This window comes from Eubalaena glacialis, chromosome 11 (genome assembly GCF_028564815.1).
Source record: "Eubalaena glacialis isolate mEubGla1 chromosome 11, mEubGla1.1.hap2.+ XY, whole genome shotgun sequence".
Lineage (NCBI taxonomy): Eukaryota > Metazoa > Chordata > Mammalia > Artiodactyla > Balaenidae > Eubalaena > Eubalaena glacialis.
Genome location: NC_083726.1, coordinates 90,229,798 through 90,249,397, shown reverse-complemented (window position 1 = coordinate 90,249,397; position 19,600 = coordinate 90,229,798). Strand labels below are relative to the sequence as shown.

At 38.7% G+C, this 19,600-nt stretch overlaps 1 protein-coding gene across 2 annotated transcripts in view; it reads right to left on the bottom strand.

Annotated features, from left to right (window-relative positions):
• Window positions 1-19,600, bottom strand: part of AMN1 (antagonist of mitotic exit network 1 homolog) — a 61,754-nt gene that overhangs the window by 25,358 nt on the left and 16,796 nt on the right. The gene's annotated exons all lie outside the window — the stretch shown is intronic.

Here is a 19,600-nt window from a genome sequence, read left to right as displayed (position 1 = left end):
GCTATTGTAAATAGTGCTGCAATGAACACTGTGGTACATGTCTCTTTTTGAATTATAGTTTTCTCAGGGTATATGCCCAGTAGTAGGATTGCTGGGTCATATAGTAGTTCTATTTTTAGTTTTTTAAGGAACCTCCAAATGCTATTTGTTAGCGCTTAGTCCTTTCATAAACACGGTGTACATTTTATATGAATATTTACAACTTAAGCTTGGTAAGATGCAAAAGCCTAGTCTGTGCTCAGTTATGGGCAAGTTTCTTTTCCTCTACAACTTTTTCTCAGCATACCTCATTTACTAAAATGCATTCTGATGACAAGATATTTTTCTTAAGTCAGTCTCTCCAATTCCTAAGACACAGTTTCCACCAAGTTGTTAGTCACATATTTCTAAGTAAACATTAAACTAGGGCCTACGAATTGACAAATTTTATTTGTTAATCCGACAATCTTGCTTTCACTATTTTTCTTAAAAATTATGCAGGTATTAGAATCACTCAAGAAAGAACTGTAACCACAAAGATTCCACAAATAGTACAAATCACAGAGATAATAAACTTAGTGCCAGTATTGCATATGCACAGAGTTATCAAAGCAGGCAACAACCGAGACCTACATGACCAACATACCTCATATGTGGCCTGAGATTCCAACTATCCAAGACACTCATATGTTAAACAAATAAATACAAACCTTATTTAATTTCTGCCTACAAATACTCCCTCATATATACACTTTTACATTCATGAATAAATATGATCATACACTTGAATTTTTTTAGTGCAATCTTTATTTTTTCTTTTGGTTGCCTCTGCCTGTCCCTCTCCTTTCCTTCCCCCTTCCACTATTTAGTTCCTCACCCTATTCCGTGTATGTTCCCTCTTATTTTTTCTCTGTGCTTGTACACACACACATTTACTCACACATGTATGTATGTACTCAAACATACATTGAAAGGGTTAGATTGGGGGTGGGGAGAGATCACTGTTTCCTAGAATGGCATCACTGTATACTCACTTTTCTACCCCCTCTTTCATTCAATAATACCTTAGGAAATTCTTTAAAGCATCAAGTGTGGTTTTAACTCTCCTTTAATGCCGATATAATATTTCACAGTGTGGATGACTTTAGTCATCCCCTATTGATGAGAATTCCACTGTTTCTAGGATATGTTAACATATGGTGTCAGATTGTTTTCTTCATATTTCCATCAGCAGTGTTGGAGGGTTCCCTTTCCTCTACATCCCTAAGCAGTAGATATTATTGTTCATTTTATTTATTTTTTCATTATGTCCATTTCCCAATCTCATCCCCCACCACTCCAGGAAACCATTCTAATGTCTAATATGTAACCTTTTGTTGTATGTACCCTCTTAACATGATTGTTATACGGATGTATTTCTAATTTATGTATGTTGTATTTGTCATAGATTTGCTTAGTCTTTCACTCAGCACTGTTTTTTTTGTTTTGTTTTGGTTTTTTGTTATTTATTTATTTATTTTTGGCTGCACTGGGTCTTTGTTGCTGTGCGTGGGCTTTCTCTAGTTGGGGCGAGTGGGGGCTACTTTTCGTTGCGGTGTGAGGGCTTCTCATTGTGGTGGCTTCTCTTGTTGCAGAGCACAGGCTCTAGGTGCATGGGCTTCAGTAGTTGTGGCTCACAGGCTTAGCTGCTCCGCGGCATGTGGGATCTTCCCAGACCAGGGCTCGAACCCATGTTCCCTGCATTGGCAGGTGGATTCTTAACCACTGCCCCACCAGGGAAATCCCTTAGCACTGTTTTTAAGATCTACTTACTCTTAAATGTTGGAAGATCTCATGGGTGAAAAGTGGTATCTTTTTACTTTAATTCGTATTTCTTTAATTACTAGTAAATTTAATATCTTTTCATAAACATGCTGGCTATCTAGATATTCTTTTCTCAGGATTGTCTATTCATATCCTTTGTCTATTTTGCTGTTTTTTACTTAAATTTGTAAGAGGTATTTTTGTGGCCAAATACATGACTGATTTTGTATATGCTCTATAAATATTCAGAGAATGTATATTCTCTGAGAGATGTAATGTTCTCTTTCTGTGTATTATATATGTGTGTCTAAATCTCTCTCTCCGTGTATGTATACACAAATATATTATGTGTATATGATTATTTATTGATTAGTACACAAATATGTGTATATGATTATTTATTGATGAGTATCATTTAATTCTTCTATGTTCTTATTTTTTCTACTAAATCCGTAGAATTCTTAGTTTGCAATACTTGTATTTTGAAATCAACTTTTCTTTTTATTTCTACCAGTTTTTGCTAGTTTATGTACATTACCATTTTATAATGAAAATTTTCAAAAATACAGAAAAATAAAATAGAGTGATATAAATCATGTACCCAAAACCAAGAATTTTAAAATTTATTTTATCATTTTGTGTCAGATATCTTTCATAAGATATAAAACACTTCAGATAAAATTAAAGCCTCCTTTGTCTGCCTATTCTGGTTTACTTTCTTTATCTCCCTTTGCAGAAACAACTACTACCATGAAGTTGTTGTTCTTTTTTATTAAAATTTTTATTGGAGTATAACTGATTTAGAATGTTGTGTTAGTTTCAGGTGTACAGCAAAGTGAATCAGTTATACATATACATATATCCACTCTTTTTTAGATTATTTTCCCACATAGGCCATTACAGAGTATTGAGTAGAGTTCCCTGTGCTATACAGTAGGTCCTTATTAGTTATCTGTTTTATATACAGTCGTGTGTATATGTCAATCCAAACCTCCCAATTTATCTCTCCCCCTCTCCCTACCCCCTGGTAACCGTAAGTTTGTTTTCTATGACTGTAACTCTATTTTTGTCTTGTAGATAAGTTCATTTGTACCCTATTTTTAGATTCCAAATATAAGTGATATATTTGTCTTTCTCTGACTTACTTCATTTAGTATGACAATCTCTAGGTTCATCCATGTTGCTGCAGATGGCATTATTTCGTTTTTTTTATGGCTGAGTAATATTCCATTGTATATATGTACATCTTCTTTATGCATTCCTCTGTCGATGGACATTCAGGTTGTTGCCATGTCCTGGCTCTTGTAAATAGTGCTGCAATGAACGTTGGGGTGTATGTATCTTTTTGAATTATGGTTTTCTCTGGATATATGCCCAGGCGTGGGATTGCTGGGTCGTATGGTAGTTCTATTTTTAGTTTTATAAGGAACCTCCATACTGTTCTCCATAGAGGTTGTACCAATTTACATTGCCACCAACAGTGTAGGAGGATTCCCTTTTCTCCACACCATCTCTAGCATTTACTGTTTGTAGATTTTTTTTTTAATTTATTTTTGGCTGCATCAGGTCTTAGTTGCGGCATGCAAGATCTTCATTGAGGCATGCAGGATCTTTCGTTGCAGCACGTGGGCTTCTCTCTAGTTGTGGCATGCGCGTTTTCTCTTCTCTAGTTGTGGCGCACTGGCTCCAGGGCATGTGGGCTCTGTAGCTGTGCTGCACGGGTTCCAGAGCACATGGGCTCTGTAGTTTGCGGCACGCGGGCTCTCTAGTTGAGGCGCGCGAGCTCAGTAGTTGTGGCGTGCGGGCTTAGTTGCCCCGCAGCATGTGGGATCTTAGTTCCCTGACCAGTGATCGAACCCACGTCCCCTGCATTGTAAGGCAGATTCTTTACCACTGGACCACCAGGGAAGTCCCTGTTTGTAGATTTTTTTGATGATGGTCATTCTGACTGGTATGAGGTGATACCTCATTGTAGTTTTGATTTGCATTTCTCTAATAATTAGTGATGTTGAGCATTTTTTCATGTGCTTTTTGGCCACCTGTATGTCTTCTTTGGAGAAATGTCTATGTAGATCTTCTGCCAATTTTTTGATTGGGTTGGTTTTTTGATATTGAGCTGCATGAGCTGTTTGTATATTTTGGAGATTAATCCCTTGTTGGTTGCTTTGTTTGAAAATATTTTCTCCTATTCTGAGGGTTGTCTTTTCATTTTGTTTATGGTTTCCTTTGCTATGAAAAAGCTTTTAAGTTTAATTAGGTCCCAATAATTTATTTTTGTTTTTATTTTCATTAGTCTAGGAGGTGGATCGAAAAAGATCTTGTTGTGATTTATGTCAACGAGTGTTCTCCCTATGTTTTCCTCTAAGAGTTTTATAGTATCCGGCCTTATGTTTAGGTCTTTAATCCATTTCAAAACATTATATTAATATAATTATTAATTAATAATATAATTATGATATTAATACTAATAATATTAATAAGATTAAATCCATTATATAACATTTCAGATAAAATTAAAGCCTCTGTCCACCTATTCAGGTTGACTCTCTTTATCTCCCTTTGCAGAAACAACTACTACCATGAAGTTTTAAAAATAGTTTCTGTCCATGATTTTATTATACTTTTAATACTAAAGTATATATGCATAAAGAGCATATAGTATTCTTTCTGTACTTATAAAATATTGTGTATTAAGTTTCCTACCATGACTAAATTTGACAATTGTCCTTGTAATTGTGACAGTTTTCCTTTTTATAAGACTATGGTGTTGGTTGCAAATTCATGATCATTTTATCTTCTCGTGGAACATTCCTTTTACCCTTAAGTAATGTCTCTATCTATATTGATGTTTTTCACTTCAGTAAAACCATTCAGTCTGGTTTTACTATTGCTCCACCATCTTTCTTTGGCTTCTTTTGCTAACATCTTTGCAAGATTCATCTGCATTGTTGTAGACAGTTATAGTTTGTTCATGCCCATTTTCACCGCTGCATAATATTCCACTGTACGAACAATTTATTTATCTATTCGACTGTTGATGTACAGTGTGGTGGTTTATAATTTTTTACTATTAGGAATATTAATATGAATATTTTGGGACATGTCTCTTGGTACACATGTGCCTATGTTTCAATCAAGTATATACCTGGGAGTGGAACTGCTGACTCATATGGTATGCATATGTTTAGCTTAATGCCCAACAGTTTTCCAAAGTGTTTGTACTGATTCAAAATCCTACCATCAGTCAATGAAAGTTCCTGGAATCCATATCCTTGTCAACACTTGGCATTGTCAGTCTCTTTAATTTTTGCCAGTATAGTGAGGGTATAGTAACAATGCATTGTGGCTTTAAATTGCAATCCCAGATTATTAATTTGAGCACATTTTCATTCCTTTATTGTATTGATACATTTGGATAGTCTCTTGGAGTTTCTGTTCAAGTATCACGTCCAGTTTTCTTTTGGGTTGACTGTTTTACTTAGTGGTATGTAGGAGTTCCTCTTATATTACGGACATGAGCCTTCTGTTGATTATATATGCTGCAATTATAGACTCCCATTCTGTGGTTTGCCTTTTCATTCTCTTAATGAAATGTTTTATGTTGTAGAGAAGTACATTTTTGTTGTTTTATGTTGTAGAGAAGTACATTTAATGAGGTCCAATATGTGTTTTCTTTATATCAAGTATTTTTTGTGTCCTGTTTATGAACTCTTTCACTGTTATACATTCATGAAAATAGTCTCCTATGCTTTCTTCTAGAAAAAATTCATTCATTGTTTTACCTTTCACTTTTTGACTTAAAAACCCTCTTGTAATTGATTTTTGCAATTGTCAAGAACTGTGCAGAGTCTGAGAGTTTACCCTACTTACTAGTTTATGAGTTAGCTTTATTACCATTTCATGAATGCTAGCAGAAGACCTGAGATCCCTGGGTCAGAGAAAAAGGACTTTATTACTCATGACAAGAGCAGTAGCCAGAGCTTCATGTTTCTGTTGGTTCCCCATGCCCTCCAAGTCCTGCAAATATAATGTAGGTAGGTCCAGATAGATGTTTGCCCATGCAGTGGGTTGTATTACAGGAGAGGAACACTGAGCTTGGGGGAATTCACCATTTTTATATCAAACTGAAGCAAGCCTGCTCTTTTTGGAAGAAGAAAATACTTCATCCCTCAAGTCTGTTTGCTACCAGCACAACCTTGAGAAATGTCCTAGGTAATCAAGGCCCTGCATTCTTGGTATACCCGGCAAGAATGTGCAGGTCCACAGCACTGCCTCTCCCAACAATCTACCCCAACATGTTCTTGGCTGAATTCAAATATTCATGTAAGTATGCCACTCTGTCAGCCATTTTAATTAATTTGACCAACAGAGGCTAAAACCAAATCTGTTCAATTTGTCACTTAAAGCATTTAATTAAAGCTACTATCAATAGTACTCCAAGTAGCAGGATAAGGCCAACCTGCAGTAATGATGACCTCAAAAGTGCCTGCAGGCAGCCATAAGAAGAAACAAAATTGAGTTATTTGTAGTGAGGTGGATGGACTCTGTCTGCCATACAGAGTGAAGTAAGTCAGAAAGAGAAAAACAAATACTGTATGCTAACACATATATATGGAATTAAAAAAAAAAAAAGGTTCTGAAGAACCTTGGGGCAAGACAGGAATAAAGACACAGATGTAGAGAATGGACTTGAGGACACAGGGAGGGGGAAGGGTAAGCTGGGACTAAGTGAGAGAGTGGCATGGACATATATACACTACCAAATGTAAAATAGCTAGTGGGAAGCAGCCACATGGCACAGGGAGATCAGCTCGGTGCTTTTGACCACCTAGAGGGGTGGGATAGGGAGGTTGGGAGGGAGACGCAAGAGGGAGGGGATATGGGGATATGTGTGTATGTATAGCTGATTCACTTTGTTATAAAGCAGAAACTAACACACCATTGTAAAGCAATTATACTCCAATAAAGAAGTAAAAAAAAAAAAAAAAGTGCCTGCAGGGTCCCAGACTCAGCTAACTGTGAAAAAGTATGGAATGGGGTGGGGGGGGGAACTAGCAGGTCTTATTTTAAGACAGGATGTGGTCAAAATCCAGTCTATCATCCATTATGAAACATGCAAAGGAATTTAGGTGGTTATTTCAATGACTACATTTTTCTTTCTTAGGGCTTTTAATTTTTAAAAAATCTGTCCGTTATTTTATCTGTCTCCTTCCCTTAAGGATAACTGTTCCTTTGTTTTTGAACATTTCCAATATCTTTGTTTTAAAATATTTTTCAAAATTCTATTGTCTGTAGTTCTTAAAGTGTCAATTCTCCTATTTTCTGTTGAGTCTCTTTCATGCTTTCTTTTTTTTTTTTTTTTTTTTTTTTTAAGAAAGGAAGGAGGGAGGGAGGGAGGGAAGAAATGGGATTGAGTTTTATTTATTTATTTATAGCTGTGTTGGGTCTCCGTTTCTGTGCGAGGGCTTTCTCTTGTTGCGGCAAGTGGGGGCCACTCTTCATCGCGGTGCGCGGGCCTCTCACTATCGCGGCCTCTCCCGCTGCGGAGCACAGGCTCCAGATGCGCAGGCTCAGCAATTGTGGCTCACGGGCCTAGTCGCTCCGGGGCATGTGGGATCTTCCCAGACCAGGGCTCGAACCCGTGTCCCCTGTATTGGCAGGCAGATTCTCAACCACTGCGCCACCAGGGAAGCCCCTCTTTCATGCTTTTTTCCTTAGATACTTTGTAAATTTTGACTGTTAATGCTTCTTTGCTCAAGTAGTTTTGCATGAGAGTCCTGTGTTCTTTGCGTTGTGAAAGCAAACCTCATAGCGAAGGTTTCAGTTTTCCTCAGCTTAAGGACCCTGTCTTTATCTTGTTGAACTGCAATAACAAAATACCATAGACTGGGTAGCTTAAAAACAAAAGAACTTTAATTTTTACAGTTCTGGATGCTGGAAGTCCAAGATCAAAGTGCCAGCATGGTTGGGTAAGGGCTCTCTTCCTGATTCACAGCTGGGACCTTCTCTATGTGTCCTCACATGGTGGAAGGGGCTAGGGATTTCTCTGGAGATTCTTTTGTAAAGGCACTAATCCCATTCATAATGCTCCACTCTCATGATTTAAACACCTCCCAAAGGCCCCAGCTACTAACAGCATACCTTTAGTGGTAGGACTGCAACATATGAATTTTAGAGGTACAAAAACATTCAGACCATAGCAGACCTCGTAAGTATGCACAAGTTCCAAAGCATAGTTAACTGTTATCTATCCATCTTGAGAATATTAACAGTGAAAATTCAAACCATACACCTGTGCATAATAAATGCATGAGATACTAGTTTTTAAACAGGAATTCTATTTTTGGCTGGGACTTTATATCCTTGACATTGATGTGGGCTGCTCTTGGAAGAGTGTGACCTCAGACTAGGTGGCTCTGCAACAGAGGTAGATTCTGATGGAGCTGAGTAATGGAAGCTATCTGCTCACCCTCCTCCCACAGGAGGGCAGAAAGTCCTTCCCTGGAGGGTGAGCTGGGTGGCACATCTCCATGGATTTCACTCCCGTTTTCCAAAACTACGTATTATTTAGGTTGTTTACACATTTTAAGTAAGTCATACTGGATGGACTACAAGAAATAAGAAGGGTAACGAGTTTAGACTCTCTCAGCTCTCATTATCCTCAACTCTGTTATGATATTGAAATCAAATGCTCTACCATCAACAGAAATTTATGTCATTTATTCTAAAAGTTAAAAGCTTAACTAAAAAAGATCATTTGGGGAGTAACTGCTTTATTAAGATATAACTGATATAACAGTGGTTTTTAGTGAATCCACAGAGTTGTGCATCCATCATCATCTAATTCCAGAAGATTTTCAATACACTAAAAAGAAATCTTGTACCCATTAGCAGTCACCTGCCAATCCTCCCCATCTTCCACAACCTAGGGAACTACCAGAAGCTCCACAGGAATCCCTAGCCCCTTCTACCATGTGAGGACACATCGAGACAGGGTGCTATTTTCTGTATCTCTAGATTAGCGTATCTGTACATTTCATATAAATGGAATCATAAAATATGTGGTATTTTATTACTGGCTTCCTTCACTTAGCATAACATTTTCAAGTTCATCTATGCTGTAACATGTATCAGCACTTCATTCCTTTTTACCGCCAAATAATATTCCATTATATTGATACACCACCTTTTGTTTATCCATGCATCAGCTTATGGGTATTTGGGTTGTCTCTACTTTTGGGCTATTATGGATAATGCTGCTATAAACATTTGTGTATGAGTTTTTGGATGGACATATGTTTTCATTTCTTTTGGGGACATATCTAAGAGCTCAGTTGCTGGGTCACATAAAACTGTTGGGTCATATGGTAACTCTATGTGTAAACATTTGAGGAACTGCTGAACTATTTTCCAAAGTGGTTACACCATTTTATGTTCCTACCAGCAGTGTGTGAGGGTTCCAATTTCTCAACATCCTTTTCAATATTTGATGTTATTTTTTTTCTTTAATCTGTCTTTTTTAAAAGGAAAATTTTTATTTATTTATTTATTTTTTTGGCTGCACCAGGTCTTAGTTGTGGCACGTAGGATCTTCATCATGGGATGCAGGCTCTTAGTTGTGGCATGCGGACTCTTAGTGGTGGCATGCGGACTCCTAGTGGCGGCATGCACATGGGATTTAGTTCCCTGACCAGGGATTGAACCCGGGCCCCCTACATTGGGAGCGTGGAGTCTTAACCACTGGACTGCCAGGGAAGTCCCTAATCTATCTTTTTTTAATATAGCCATCCCAGTGGCTATGAAGTAACAGCTCATTGTGGTTTTGATTTGCATATCACTGCTGGCTGATGATGTTGAGCATCTTTGCATGTGCTTGTCGGCCATCTGTATATCTCCTTTATAGAACCATCTGTTTAGATCCTGCTCCCACTTTTAAGTTGGGTTTTACTATTTATAGGATTCTTAGTTGAGGTTTTTCTTTCAGCACTTTAAATAAGTCATCCCATTACCTTCTGCCTCCATTGTTTCTGATGAGAAGTCCACTGTTAATCTAATTAGGCTTCCTTTATACATGAGTAGTTTTTCTCTTGCTACTTACAGCATTTTCTTCTGGTCTTTGGCCTCAGCATTTTTACTATGATATTTGTATTTAGATCTCTTTGTATTTATCCTACAAATTCATTGAGTTAATTTCAATTCACTGAGTTTATTGGATGTGTAGATTAATATTTCTCATTAAATCTGGCTTTTAGCTATTATTTCTTCAAGAATTTTTTTCTGCTCCTTTCTCTCCTTTTGTTCTGGTATTCCCATCACATGTATGTTGACATGCTTATCCCATACTTCTCTGAGGTTCTGTTCCATTTTCTTCATCCTATTTTCTTTCCATTCTTCAGAGTGCATACTATTATTTATCTTCAAGTTCATAATTCTTTCTTCTGCCAGTTCAAATCTACTACTGAGTCCCTCTAGTGATTTTAAAATTTCAGTTACTGTACTTTTTCAATTCCAGAATTTCCATTTGGTTCTTTTTTATATATAATTTCTATCTCTATATAAATATTCTCTATTGTATCTACTGTATGAGACATTGTCATCATACCTTTCTTTACTTCTTTTATTTTCCTTTTTTTGAAATTGAGGTGAAATTCGCATAATATAAAATTGCTCATTTAAAGTGCACAATTCAGTGGCATTTTGTATATTCATGTTGTGTAACCACCACCTCTATCTACTTATAAAACATTTTCATTAGCCCAAAAGAAAACTTACACTTATTAAGGAGTCAATTTCCATTCCTCTTTTTCCCTAGTACCTGGCAACTACCAATATGCTTTCTTTCACTATGGAATTTTCTGTTCCAGGTATTTCATATAAATTAATTCATATAAATGTGAACTTTTGTGTCTGGCTTCTTCCACTTAGCATAATGTTTCTGAGGTTCATCCATGCTCATGTATCAGCACTTTATTCCTTTTTATGGCTGAATGATATTTCATTGTATGGATATACCACATTTTGCTTATTGATTCATTGGTGATGGACATTTTGGTTGCGTCTACATTTTGGCTGTTGTGAACAGTGTTGCTATGAACATTTGTGTACAAGTATTTGTTTGAGTACCCAGTTTCAATTCTGTTGGGTACATACCTAAGAGTGGAATGGCTGGGTAATATGGTAACTCTATGTTTAACTTTTTGAGGAACTGCCAAGCTGTTTCTCCCTTGACTTCTGTAAGTATGGTATCCTTTAGTTGTTTGAACATGTTTATAGTAGTTTCTTTAAGTCTTTGCTAAGTCCAACATCTGGGTCCTCTTAAAGGCAGTTTCTGGGTAAATACAATAAAAGCTGTTACCACTGTCTTAGACCAGGGGTCAGAAAACTATGGCCAATGGGCCAAATCTGGCCTGTTATCTGCTTTTGTGTATAAAGTTTTCTTGGAACACAGCCATGTCTGTTCATTTATGTACTGTCTATGGCTGCTTTCACACACTATAATGGCAGAGCTGAGACCGTATGGCCTGCAAGTCTGAAAATATTCATTGTCTAGACTTACAGCAGTTTGTCAATATCTACCTTAGATAGTGGTAATACTATTAAGATTAAGGCTTATATTTTTACTGACTCTTGGACTATTGCCAATTGCCTAGTCACCTGGTCTGCCATTTGGAAGACCACATATTGGTAGATTAAAGATCAAATCCTCTTTAGGACTGTGAATTGTAGAAATAAATTATAGCTGATATACATGGCAATGGCTCATTCCCTAATAGAATGGGCTGGGTTCATGCTGTTAATTAAGTATGCCCCACCCAGATCTCTGTCATTGCTACTGGGAATCCATCATCACACTGAACATGGCAACACATCCACCATCATGGCCGAGGAAAGTAAGGATTATCTGTGTCTGATGTTAAAGCTACCACTGCATGCCAGTCTTGTGCCTCCTTTCAAAAGTTTGCCTGTTGGGCTTCCCTGGTGGTGTAGTGGTTAAGAATCTGCCTGCCAATGTAGGGAACATGGGTTCAAGCCCTGGTCCGGGAAGATCCCACATGCTGCGGAGCAACTAAGCCCATGTGCCACAACTACTGAGCCTGCGCTCTAGGGCCCATGACCCACAACTACTGAACACACATGCCACAACTACTGAAGCCCATGCACCTAGAGCCCGTGCTCTGCAACAAGAAAAGCCACCGCAATGAGAAGCCTCCGCACCTCAACGAAGAGTAGCCCCCGCTTGCTGCAACTAGAGAAAGCCTGCGCACAGCAATGAAGACCCAACACAGCCAAAAATAAATAAATAAAATAAATTAAAAAAAAAAGTTTGCCTGTTTGTTTTCTAGTGAAATAGGCCACAATACATGGAGTGCTGTCCCCTCTAACTCCTGACAAGCTAACTATATTGAGCCTTTGTCCACTTGCCTTGGGTCCTCCATTGATGCCTTACTGTTGTCGATATGTTTTCAGGTTATGGTGTCACTGTTCCAGTCTGATCAACCAACTCAAGCCACATTAGCCATAACATAAAATGTGTTATGTTTTTGGCCTTTCAGGCCATATTCAGTTGGACAGTATGATGTCTCTTATTGCAAAGGTTCACTCAACACTGGACCAATAGTCAAGGTATTCAATGGACATTTCATATCCCTTATCATCCTCAAGCTGCTGGTTCCAACAAGATGTAAATGGATTTTTTAAAAAGCCAACTAAAGAGATTTCTGACTCTACCTCCTTCATTTTCTCCTGGTCCACACATCTTAATTAAATGCAAGCATCCACTGAAAGAGTTCACATCCCCTTGGCCACCTTCTAGATAATGATCAGGATAAAAGGGGTGGGGGGTTATCTTGACCTATTCTGAAATTTTAGAATTCTACTCTGACATTTCCTGAGCATGATGCATCTTTCTTTTCCCTAACAGTTACCCCAAGCCAGCCTGGTTGGTACAGCTGGGTGGCAGCCTGGCCAAAAAGGAGCTTACAGAATTCAAACTTAATCTTGGTTTAGTCACTTGGATTCTCCTTTTGGATTGAACTGATTCTAGATCAGAGTCAGCAAACTATAACCCATGGGCTGAGCCTGGTCTGCTGCCTGCTATTGTACATAAAGTTTTACTGAATCACAGTCATGACTGTTTCTTTATTATGTATTGTCTATGGCTGCTTTTGCTCTACAAAGGCAGAGTTGAGTAATTGTGACAGAAGCCTACAAAACTGAAAATATTTCTCTTCGGCCCTTTACAGAAAAACTTTGCCAACCTCTATCCTATGAAGATAATGACCATTTGGTTGAGTAAACTGCTCACCAAGTTCCCCTACAGTAGCCCATGCCCATGAAGGTGGGAAATATGATGGATCCCTATAAATTTTGGAAAAATATCCTTGTTGGACTACCCTGGTGGTCCAGTGGTTAAGACTCCGCACTCCCAATGCAGGGGGCCTGGGTTCAATCACTGGTCAGGGAACTAAGATCTTGCATGTTGCATGGTGTGGCCCCCCAAAAAATAAATTAGGGGGACCTTCAAGATGGCGGAGGAGTAAGACATGGAGATCAACTTCCTCCCCACAAACACATCAAAAATACACCTACATGTGGAACAACTCCTACAGAACACCTACTGAATGCTGGCAGAAGACCTCAGACTTCCCCAGAAGCAAGAAAATACCCACGTACCTGGATAGGGCAAAAGAAAAAAGAAAAAACAGAGATTGAAGAATAGGGACGGGACCTGCACCTCTGGGAGGGAGCTGTGAAGGAAGAAAAGTTCCCACATACTAGGAAGCCCCTTCACTGGCAGAGATGGGGGGTGGGTGGGGGGGAAGCTTCAGAGCCATGGAGGAGAGCACAGCAACAGGGGTGCAGAGGGCAAAGCAGAGAGAGTCCCGCACAGAGGATTGGTGCCGACCAGCACTCACCAGCCTGAGAGGCTTGTCTGCTCACCTGCTGGGGCGGGTGGGGGCTGGGAGCTGAGGCTTGGGCTTCGGAGTTCAGATCCCAGGGAGAGGACTGGGGTTGGCTGCGTGAACACAGCCTGAAGGGGGCTAATGAGCCACAGCTAGCCAGGAGGGAGTCAGGGAAAAAGTGTGGACCTGCCTAAGAGGCAAGAGACCATTGTTTCAGGGTGCACAAGGAGAGGGGATTCCTTACCTGTCTGCCCACAGAAGGCAGAGCACCACCTAAACGAGCTCCAGAGACTTGGGCGAGCCGCGGCTATCAGCTCAGACACCAGAGACAGGCATGAAACACTAACGCTGCTGCTGCAGCCACCAAGGATCCTGTGTGCAAGCGCAGGTCACTATCCATACCCACCCCGGGGAGCCTGTGCAACCCGCCACTACCAGGGTCCCATGATCCAGGGACAACTTCCCTGGGAGAACACACATTGTGCGCCTCAGGCTGTTGCAATGTCACGCCGGCCTCTGCCACCACTGGCTCACCCCGCATTCCAATTATAACTACTGTACCCCTCCCTCCTCCTGGCATGAGTGAGCCAGAGCCCCTAATCAGCTGCTGCTTTAACCACATCTCGTCTGGGCAGGAACAGAAGCCTGAGGGCAACCTACAGGCAGAGGTGGGGCCAAAACCAAAGCTGAAGCCCAGGAGCTGTGTGAACAAAGACGAGAAAGGGAAATTTCTCCATGCAGCCTCAGGAGCAGAGGATTAAATCCCCACAATCAATTTGAGGTACCCTGCATCTGTGGAATACCTGAATAGACGACAAATCAACCCAAAATTGAGGTGGTGGACTTTGGGAGCAACTGTAGACTTGGGGTTTGCTGCCTGCAACTGACTTCTTTCTGATTTTTATGTTATCGTAATATGGTTTTTAGCGCTTGTTATCATTGGTGGATTTGTTTATTGGTTTCGTTGCTCTCTTTTTTTAATTACTTTTTTATTTTAATAATTAAAAAAAATTTTTTTATTTTAATAGTTTTATTTTACTTATTTTTTATTTATTTTTTTTCTTTTTTTTCTCCCTTTTCGTCTGAGCCACTTGGCTGACAGGGTCTTGGTGCCCCGGCCTGGTGTCAGGCCTGAGCCTCTGAGGTGGAAGAGACGAGTTCAGGACATTGGACCACCAGAGACCTCCCGGCCCCATGTAATATCAATCAGCGAGAGCTCTCCAAGCGATCTCCACCTCAATGCTAAGACCCAGCTCCCCCCAACAGCCAGCAAGCTCCAGTGCTGGACGCCCCATGCCAAACAACTAGCAAGACAGCAACACAACCCCACCCATTAGTAGAGAGGCTGCCTAAAACCATACTAAGTTCACAGACACCCCAAAACACACCACTGGACTCAGTCCTGCCCACCAGAAAGACAAGATCCAGCCCCACCCACCAGAACACAGGCACCAGTCCCCTCCACCAGGAAGCCTACACAAGCCACTGAACCAACCTTACCCACTTGGGGCAGACACCAAAAACAATGGAAACTAGGAACGTGCAGGCTGTGAAAAGGACATTCCAAACACAGTAAGTTAAACAAAATGAGAAGACAGAGAAATATGCAGAGATGAAAGAGCAAGGTAAAAACCCACCAGAACAAACAAATGAACAGGAAATAGGCAGTCTACCTGAAAAAGAATTCAGAGTAATGACAGTAAAGACAATCCAAAATCTTGGAAACAGAATGGAGAAAAAAAGAGAAAACGTTTAACAAGGACCTAGAAGAACTAAAGAGTAAACACACAATGATGAACAACACAATAAATGAAATTAAAAACTCTCTAGAAGGAATCAATAGCAGAATAACTGAGGCAGAAGAACGGATAAGTGACCTGGAAGATAAAATAGCAGAAATAACTACCACAGAGCAGAATAAAGAAAAAAGAATGAAAACAATTGAGGACAGTCTCAGAGACCTCTGGGACAACATTAAATGCACCAACATTCATATTACAGGGGTCCCAGAAGAAGAAGAGAAAAAGAAAGGGTCTGAGAAAACATTTGAAGACATTATAGTTGAAAACTTCCCTAACACGGGAATGGAAATAGTCAAGCCCAGGAAGCGCAGAGAGTCCCATACAGGATAAATCCAAGGAGAAACACGCCAAGACACATATTAATCAAACTATCAAAAATTAAATACAAAGAAAAAATATTAAAAGCAGCAGGATAAAGCAACAAATAACATACAAGGGAACCCCCATAAGGTTAACAGCTAATCTTTCAGCAGAAACTCCGCAAGCCAGAAGGGAGTAGCAGGACATAATTAAAGTGATGAAAGGGAAATACCTACAACCAAGATTACTCTACCCAGTAAGGATCTTATTCAGACTTGACAGAGAAATTAAAACCTTTACAGACAAGCAAAGGTTAAGAGCATTCAGCACCACCAAACCAGCTTTACAACAAATGCTAAAGGAACTTCGCTAGGCAGGAAACACAAGAGAAGGAAAAGACCTAGAAAAACAAACCAAAAACAATTAAGAAAATGGTAATAGGAACATACATATCGACAATTACCTTAAATGTAAATGGATTAAATGCTCCAATCAAAAGACACAGACTGGCTGAATGTATACAAAAACAAGACCCATATATATGCTGTCTACAAGAGACTGACTTCAGACCTAAGGACACATACAGACTGAAAGCGAGGGGATGGAAAAAGATATTCCACACAAATGGAAATCAAAAGAGAGCTGGAGTAGCAATTCTCTTATCAGACAGAATAGACTTAAAGACTATTACAAGAGACAAAGAAGGACACTACATAATGATCAAGGATCAATCCAAGAAGAAGATATAACAATGGTAAATATTTATGCACCCAACATAGGAGCACCTCAATACATAAGGCAAATGCTAACAGCCATAAAAGGGGAAATCAACAGCAACACAATCATAATAGGGGACTTTAACACCCAACTTTCACCAATGGACAGATCATCCAAAATGAAAATAAATAAGGAAACACAAGCTTTAAATGACACATTAAACAAGATGGACTTAATTGATATTTATAGGACATTCCATCCAAAAACAACAGAATACACTTTCTTCTCAAGTGTTCATGGAACATTCTCCAGGATAGATCATATCTTGGGTCACAAATCAAGCCTTGGTAAATTTAAGAAACTTGAAATTGTATCAAGTATCTTTTCCGACCACAATGCTATGAGACTCGATATCAATTACAAGAAAAAAACTGTAAAAAATACAAACACATGGAGGCTAAACAATACCCTACTAAATAACCAAGAGATCACTGAAGAAATCAAAGAGGAAATCAAAAAATACCTAGAAACAAATGACAGTGAAAACACGACAACCCAAAATCTACAGGATGCAGCAAAAGCAGTTTTACGAGGGAAGTTTACAGCAATACAATCCTACCTCAAGAAACAAGAAAAATCTCATATAAACAACCTAACCTTACACCTAAAGCAATTAGAGAAAGAAAAACAAAAAAAAACCCTAAAGTTAGCAGAAGGAAAGAAATCAAAAAGATCAGATCAGAAATAAATGAAAAAGAAATGAAGAAAACAATAGCAAAGATCAATAAAACGAAAAGCTGGTTCTTTGAGAAGATAAACAAAATTGATAAGCCATTAGCCAGACTCACCAAGAAAAAAAGGGAGAAGACTCAAATCAACAAAATTAGAAATGAAAAAGGAGAAGTAACCACTGACACTGCAGAAATACAAACGATCATAAGAGATTACTACAAGCAACTCTATGCTAATAAAATGGACAACCTGGAAGAAATGGACAAATTCTTAGAAAAGCACAACCTTCCAAGACTGAACCAGGAAGAAATAGAAAGTATAAACAGACCAATCACAAGCACTGAAATTGAAACTGTGATTAAAAATCTTCCAACAAACAAAAGCCCAGGACCAGATGGCTTCACAAGTGAATTCTATCAAACATTTAGAGAACAGCTAACACCTATCCTTCTCAAGCTCTTCCAAAATACAGCAGAGGGAGGAACACTCTCAAACTCATTCTACAAGCCACCATCACCCTGATACCAAAACCAGACAAAGATGTCACAAAAAAAGAAAACTACAGACCAATATCACTGATGAACATAGATGCAAAAATCCTCAACAAAATACTAGCAAAGAGAATCCAACAGCACATTAAAAGGATCATACACCATGATCAAGTGGGGTTTATCCCAGGAACGCAAGGATTCTTCAATATATGCACGTCAATTAATGTGATACACCATACTAACAAACTAAAGGATAAATACCATATGATAATCTCAATAGATGCAGAAAAAGCTTTTGACAAAATTCAACACCCATTTATGATAAAAACTCTCCAGAAAGTAGGCATAGAGGGCACTTACCTCAACATAATAAAGGCCATATATGACAAACCTACAGCCAACATCGTTCTCAATGGTGAAAAACTTAAACCATTTCCTCTAAAATCAGGAACAAGACAAGGATGCCCATTCTCACCACTATTATTCAACATAGTTTTGGAAGTTTTAGCCACAGCAATCAGAGAAGAAAAAGAAATAAAAGGAATCCAAATCAGAAAAGAAGAAGTAAAGCTGTCAGTGTTTGCAGATAACATGATACCATACATAGAGAATCCTAAAGCTGCTACCAGAAAACTACTAGAATTAATCAACGAATTTGGTAAAGTAGCAGGATACAAAATTAATGCACAGAAATCTCTTGCATTCCTATACACTAATGATGAAAAATCTGAAAGAGAAATTAAGGAACCACTCCCATTTACCATTGCAACAAAAAGAATAAAATACCTAGGAATAAACCTACCTAAGGAGACAAAAGACCTGTATGCAGAAAACTATAAGCCACTGATGAAAGAAATTAAAGATGATACAAACCGATGGAGAGATATACCATGTTCTTGGATTGGAAGAATCAACATTGTGAAAATGACTACACTACCCAAAGAAATCTACAGATTCAATGCAATCCCTATCAAACTACCAACGACATTTTTCACAGAACTATAACAAAAAATTTCACAGTGTGTTTGGGAACACAAATGACCCCGAATAGCCAAAAAAATCTTGAGAAAGAAAAATGCAGCTGGAGGAATCTGGCTCCCTGACTTCAGACTATACTACAAAGCTACAGTAATCAAGACAGTATGGTACTGCAACAAAAACAGAAATATAGATCAATGGAACAGGATAGAAAGCCCAGAGATAAACCCACGCACATATGGTCACCTTATCTCTGATAAAGGAGGCAAGAATATACAATGGAGAAAAGACAGCCTCTTCAATAAGTGGTGTTGCGAAAATTGAACAGCTACATGTAAAAGAATGAAATTAGAACACTTTCTAACACCATACACAAAAATAAACTCAAAATGGATTAAAGACCTAAATGTAAGGGCTGACACTATAAAACTCTCAGGAAGAACACTCTTTGGCATAAATCACAGCAAGATCCTTTCGACCCACCTCCTAGAGGAATGGAAATAAAAACAAAAATAAACAAATGAGACCTAATGAAACTTAAAAGCTTTTGCACAGCAAAGGAAACCATAAAGAAGATGAAAAGACAACCCTCAGAATGGGAGAAAATATTTGCAAACGAAGCAATGGACAAAGGATTAATCTCCAAAATATACAAGCAGCTCATGCAGCTCAATATCAAAAAAACAAACAACCCAATCCAAAAATGGGCAAAAGATCTAAATAGACATTTCTCCAATGAAGATATACATATTGCCAACAAACACATGAAAGGATGCTCAACATCAGTAATCATTAGAGAAATGTAAATCAAAACTACAATGAGGTATCACCTCATACAGGTAGAATGGCCATCATCAAAAAATCTGCAAACGATAAATGCTGGAGAGGGTGTGGA